The following is a 6,731-nucleotide window of genomic DNA, read 5'->3' as shown; positions in this document are numbered from 1 at the left end:
TTCTATCCCCTCCACAAAATTTCGGAGCTAGAGCACATCCAATGCTACCCAAAATCAACACTCGCTCTTAGCGAGGAATGTGTTCTAGCAATACTTCCCCATAGAAGCATTACATTGATCCATTGCATTGGTCCTCTGTGCTGCTGATGCTCGGCTTAGTGCCCTTCATCCACTGCACTACCGCTTCCTGTACTGCTACCCATGACTCTGCTACTGCCACTGCTACATTTGTACTACAAATCCCTCTCAAAATGTTGCCTTATGCTTCCCATAGCACTACCATTGCTAATTGTTGCATTGCAACTCAGTTGCTGAGAAGTAAGCCACTGAAACTTCACCCAAAAACTGACATGTTGGTTAGTCTCGATGCCTCGTGATAGTGAAGCTACCTCTGCTACTAATCTGTTTTGATCCTCAGCTGCTCTTGCACTGTTGTAAACTGCCTTGTGCCTCTCACACTACTACAACATCCACTGCGCTGCCTCAGACTTTGGAACTCTAGCTCTGCTACTGTCGCTCCATCACACCTTGCTCCAATTGACACCCATCATTTTTCAACTTTCGTTAAGGGCTCCCGTAGCTGTATGTGATCCAAGCATTTAGGCACCTCAAGGATTCTGCCCCCGTGTTCATGTAGTCCTCTCGACTACAACTCCATGACGCCCCACCTCTTCTCCAGAGGCACATGAGCATTCATGGCACAATCGTCATCCTCGCCTTCCCTATCAGCTTTTGCTGGAGTAGCCTTTGATTCAGAAGCTTCCTCCTTGCCCTTCTTCCAGGGGAACTGAGTGGCCTAATGTCCAAGTTCCCCACACTTGAAGCACCCGACCTTGGTTATGTCCTTATTCTTCCACTTCTGCTACCCTTGTTGTCCCGATGACGCAAGAGTTGCATCCTCCTCCTCATCCTTCTTGACCCGGGCTCCTTTGCAGCTACCCCCCGCCTCGGTCAACCTCCTGATATCTTCTTGTCAAACAACTGCCCACATTTCCTCCCAACTGGGGAGAGTTGCTTTGTCGAAGATACTTCAGACAAATGTCTCCTAGTCTTCAGTGACTGCATTCAGGGCAGTCCTAACCATGAACCCAAGATCTGGTATAGACCCCACAGAAGTCAACTAGTCTCTAATCCCTTTCAACCTGAGGAGGAAGAGATCAATTTCTTCTCCCTTCTGCATCTAGTACTATCTCAACTGATTTTCTAATAGGATCTTCCGCTAGATGGAAGTGCCCTAGTACAAGGTGATCAGCGTCTCCCACATCTCCCTTGTTGTTTCTTTCTCAGCAATGTGTAGTACTACATGATCTTTGACCCCATCTAGGATCATGCACTTGGCCTTCGCCTAGGCCTCCTCGTACTTCTTTACCAGATCAACGTCGACCAGGATAGCAACTACTTTCAAGGCATAGTCCTTGATGCGATTTTTGTCCAGGATTTCTAGAATCATGGCCTTCTAGATGATAAAATTGGATGATCCATCCAATCTGTCATGATCCCTCAACCCATTCACTGCCATCTTTGCTCAAAAAAATAGGATTGGTTCTCTTCTCCCTCTCCTGCTGTCAATCTAGCAAGACCTGGATTCGGATTTTTTGGCATAAGAAACCCTCTAAGGAACAAGCTCCTCTAGACTCCTTATGAGTCCTTATTTCCTTCACAAAAACTCTTCGTCCAAATGTTGAATCACTCCCTCTACCTGGGTTCTGTCTCCACAAACCCTGTTCTGCACCAACAAAAACAACGTCCCACTAACTCCTCAAATCGAATGTTCTCTACTCCTCCAGCCCCTACAACTAACTGATTCGAACCTTTCAGGCTCTACATTGGCCCAGAGAGCTCATGCAGTCATTGCGTGGGCTCCTCTCTGGCTCTGCATCACCCCCTCCAAGCTCGAAATTTTAACGTAGGCACTGTATGAGCCTCTGCATCACTCCTTCAGCTGCTCCTCCGTCTCTGAAACGATGCTGTCACTCGGGACAACTGTGTCTTTGTAGCAAATTCTCTGGATCACCCGGCTGATGTCTTCAGTCTCCTATGATCTGCAATGCTCTGATACCATGTGAGAATTTCTGAATCTACACATCAGAAATCCTACTGTAATCACTCGTTTATCATCTCCTACTTGTTCTTTACGTTCAACAAGTTATTTAATTATTTAAACAACAATGAAAACACTATTGCAGACTACACATACATAGAGATCATGAACTAAACTAACATGAGACAATCACACAAGGGAAATCGTTATTTTTGGACACTCGTCCTCGAAAAAACCTAATTCGGGTAAGTCGGTGCAGCATATAGAGGGTTTGTATTAATAAGCAGATTTTTGAATACAACTAGGGTGCCAAACCCGGCTCACCCAATAGAGAATAAACCTGACAGAAGTACCTCTATCCAGAGACAAATATTTTGGCAAATCCAGCAACTAGATGATCAAACCCCACAGATGACAATGTTGTTCCCAGTGTTGGGCAGCGATGGTTGCTCCAAGCTCTGCACTGGAACTACGTCACCTTCACTAGGAGTTGTGTCACCCTCCCAGTGAGCCTTCCTTGCTCAGAAATTGATATGATGAACTGCTGCTCTCTCTGCCTCACAAAAAACCTAGCGTTCCCTCTCAATGACTGCATCACCCTCTTTGGAGCTGCGTTGTCTCTCCTGGTGCTACTCTGCCTCTCTTCTATGTATTCTTGGCCTTGGATTGAATTCCTCTGCCAAACTTCCCCTCTCACTGCAACTCAAATCACTAGCTTGATTTTCTCAGCAAACCTCGCCCCAAAAAAATCGAACTCTTTGATCTCTCTAATGTCTGTCCAACTGACCCTCAAGCCTCCTCATATACTTTTCCTATTGATGAATCAACGGTCTAGATTAAGTCCCTAGTCAAAGGCTAAGATTAAAACATGCTTGATCCTCGTTACTCAGAACCTTCTCACCCATATTCTTATTAATACACATTAATATTTTTATTTTCCTATGTTTAGACTTAGGAACCCATTAAAAATATTAATTATTTTAATAACTCACCAACCGGGTGGAATTTCTCCAAATGATTTCTAGGTTCTGGAGATCTCATGTATTCTAGCCCCTCCACAAAATTTTGGATCTAGATCACATCCGATGCTACCCAAAATCAACATTTTAGTGCAATGCCCCTTGAGGAAGCTCCTAACCAAGGAAACCTAGGAACAAGAACGATTTTGGAGCTAGGGCTTCGGATATCTGCAAGTCTAGCCGTAGAAAATGCTTCAAAATTTCTGAGATCAAGAGAAAACCCTAGTGCATGTGTGGTCCAACTCGCCCTAAAAATGGATGGCTCAAATGAATTTTGCTTGATACCTTAAGAGACCTTTAAAGTTAGGGTTTAAAGAGATAAGAAAGGTGTGAAAGAGTTTTCTTTGATTTGATCACCAAGACAAGGATCAATGCCTAGCCTATTGGGAGAATGGAGTCAAGAATGAAATTTGATTTTTATACCTTTTGCTTTATCAAGGAGTCCAATATTAAAGTTGGCTACTCTAGGAGGTGCTCATTAGGTCACACAAGGAATTTACTCTTTGTTTGGCAAAGCTAGATGGAGTTTCAATGTTGAAACACTTAAGTTAACCCCTAAGTAAATTCACCCTTACTATCAATATGACCCACTTGAGGGTATGGACCTCGTATAGGTAGACCAAACCCCAAGATGAAGACCCACTTGCAATCCTGTATAAGATCCAATGCGTCTCCTTGCCTTCCAACAAGATAAATCATTAATGTCATTGAGTAAATGAACTTACATATCATGGAACCAAGTGGATACTTCATAGTGCCACGCCCTTCCATAATGGGCTTTAGAGTGTACAGGTGTCTCCAAGTTCAAGAAGGAAGTTAATTGAGGAACCTATTAGGTGGTTTCATCTTCTAAGGGAGTGACAGATCCATGGTACATCCATCAAGTGGCATGTGTCATGTGATGTAATGTTGGAAAGGAGTGGGGTATCAGGGGATGGCTCCAATGCACATGTCATAGTACAAGGGTAGCTAAGATTAGGGAAGCCCACACTTGGGTGTATAGATGTGTAATATTCCTAATTAGCCATGGCTAATTGGAATATTTGATTTTGCTCAATTTTGTCTTCTATAGTTATTAATAAATAAAAAGGTGAGGAAAGGGGGACATAACTCACTTTTTGAATAAAGTCACTCCCTAGTAGCACAACGTTATGACTTAAAAGGGGAGCCAAGGGGGCCAAATGTAATATTCCTAATTAGCCATGGCTAATTGGAATATTCGATTTTGCTCAATTTTGCCTTCTATAGTTATTTATAAATAAAAAGGTGAGGAAAGGGGAGACATAACTCACTTTTAGAATAAAGTCTCTCCCTAGTAGCACAACGTTGTAACTTAAAGGGGAACCAAGGGGGGCCAAAGAACCACGTAGAGGAGGGGCCCACGCAGACACTTGGAGGGACTGCGCAGATGGAGAGGAACACGTGGCAAGAGAAGGAGCTACGTTGGAGGAGGTGAGCCTTGGGGATGAGAGAGGCCAATGCTATAAAGGAGAGAGGAGCCTCCTCATTTTGTCATTCGATTATGAGCATTTGAGCTAGTCACTTTGACTTGGAGCACGTTGGATGTTTAGCCCGTTTGCAGCACTATTTAGTGCATTGAGTGTCTCCGTTCGGAGATCTCACCCTTAGCCCGGGGGACTTCGAGTGCCTACTCGGGCAAGGTAGTTTCAGCAGTCTTTTTGCAGTAGTATTGATCTTTGGCATTGAGGAGGAGCTGAGCATTGGAGGACTGCGCAGTCTTGAGAGAGAGGGACGCAGTTCTTCTGGAGGTAGTTCCGGATTGGGGGTTTGTGGAGGATTTGAGCTGGGAGATTGAGCAAGGGATCAGCCCTTGCATATTGGAGGATTTTGGCTGAGTTTCAGGCAGAGTTTTGGTGGGTTTTATTCAGTGGCAGCGCAGAGCCTTGAGGGATTGTGTGGGTCCTCAAGGGGGCAATTTTCGGGGGTCGGCCATTTCAGAAAAGATTTCTGGGTTTTTCTGGGTTTCTTGAGTACAGTCCAATTCTAGAGTTTCAACATTTTCTGAGTAGAGGAACAACCCCAAATCCTCATTTGATTTCCAGCAGCAACAACATGGCAGTGCTCGAGCAGCTTGGACGCAGTTCAAAGAGAGGCCATTCCTTTACTATTCTAAGTGTATTTCTTCACTTGCCTTGTGCAAGTCGAGGTGCCATATTTCTGATCACCTCCTATACTCATTCCATTACTCAGTATAATAAAATGGCTTAGCATTTCTCTCTGCGTTTCTTGAGTATCTGCTTATATTTCATGTTTATATTATTATATGTTGCACCATTGTTATTTCCATCACTTTGAGCTTCCCGGTTATTATATCATTTGTATGTATTTGGTTGGAGTTTACTGGGGTTTAGGGAATATCACTAAAACAGGATATTACAGTGGTATCAGAGCATAGATCTGGCTTAGCCTGTGGAGCTAACAATCTATGACACCGGGGGAAAAGCCCTACATCTGTTATAGAAGTAGGAGATACAGAGACACTGGACGTAGGTTGGAGAACACCTACGGGGAGGGAGACTGTGTTCCTGTGGTGGACGTAGAATAGGAGTAGCCTGTGGTGGACACAGAACAGAAGGAGCCTGTGGTGGACGTAGAACAGGAGGATCTGATGGTAGATGAGGACGGGAAAAGATTTGCAGACATGCTCCTCAAATCAGTGCAGGACTTGTCGAGGCAGATCGAGGTGATGGGGTAGAGATTCATGGCAGTGGAGCCTAGACAGCGTGAGAACCCACAGGTTTTCCAGGTTCGTGAGGGATCGGGTACATCCCACCATTTTCCAAAGCACGGTGCCACTCAGCGTGACACTACTCAGCAAATGGCCTCACATGCCCCTACACGCTCTACCATGCCCACTTTCCTAGGAGCAGACACGGGGGCTAGAGCCGAGCAGGAGGCAGATCCCAGTCACATTGGCGACTATTTTGCAAAGTACCAAGCCTATGGGCAAGAGTTTAGGGATGCTCTCTCATTCAGAGACTTTGTTCAGCTCCAGCAGGATAACGGACTCCGCGTTCATCATAGAGGACACCGACATTATCACGATGGAGACACCCACCGCACAGCTAGTAGATTTCACTTGCCTACGTTTGACGATTCGTCAAACAGTTCGGCAAGGTCTTGGGTGGAGAAGCTAGACATTTATTTCCAGCTTAACCAGATGTCGGAGGCAAAGGCCATCAAGGTGGCGACATTACATTTGGATGGTAAGGCCCAAGATTGGTGGTTCCATGGGATGGTTACACTCAGACATTCCATAGTGACAACGTATGTCGATTTCACTAGGAGATTGATGGACAGGTTTGACCGAAGGGATCCGGAACAACATTTTGTTGAGTTGACAAGGCTCAAACAGACCGAGAGCCCTGAGACCTACATCGCAAAGTTCTTGAGGGTTTCAGTGATGATGCTAGATCTATCCATGGCACAGAGGATCTACATGTTTGTGGAGGGGTTAGTAGAGCCACTTCAGGGTCTAGTCAGATCCACTAGACCAGCCACACTCCAAGATGCTATTAGCAAGACCTGGGACTTACATGATGCCTTACCCGGGACCTGGACACCTTACCCCCAGAGAAGGCTCTCCAGCCTAAGGGGAAGGATGTGAGGATTCCACCTCCAAAAGGGAATCCAAGGCGAGCACAGATTGA

The sequence above is a fragment of the Pinus tabuliformis genome, chromosome 2_1, assembly GCF_031772625.1.
Source record: "Pinus tabuliformis cultivar Carrire ecotype Pingquan chromosome 2_1, CPIR1, whole genome shotgun sequence".
Taxonomy (NCBI): Eukaryota; Viridiplantae; Streptophyta; class Pinopsida; order Pinales; family Pinaceae; genus Pinus; species Pinus tabuliformis.
Note: the sequence above shows the minus strand (reverse complement) of the source record.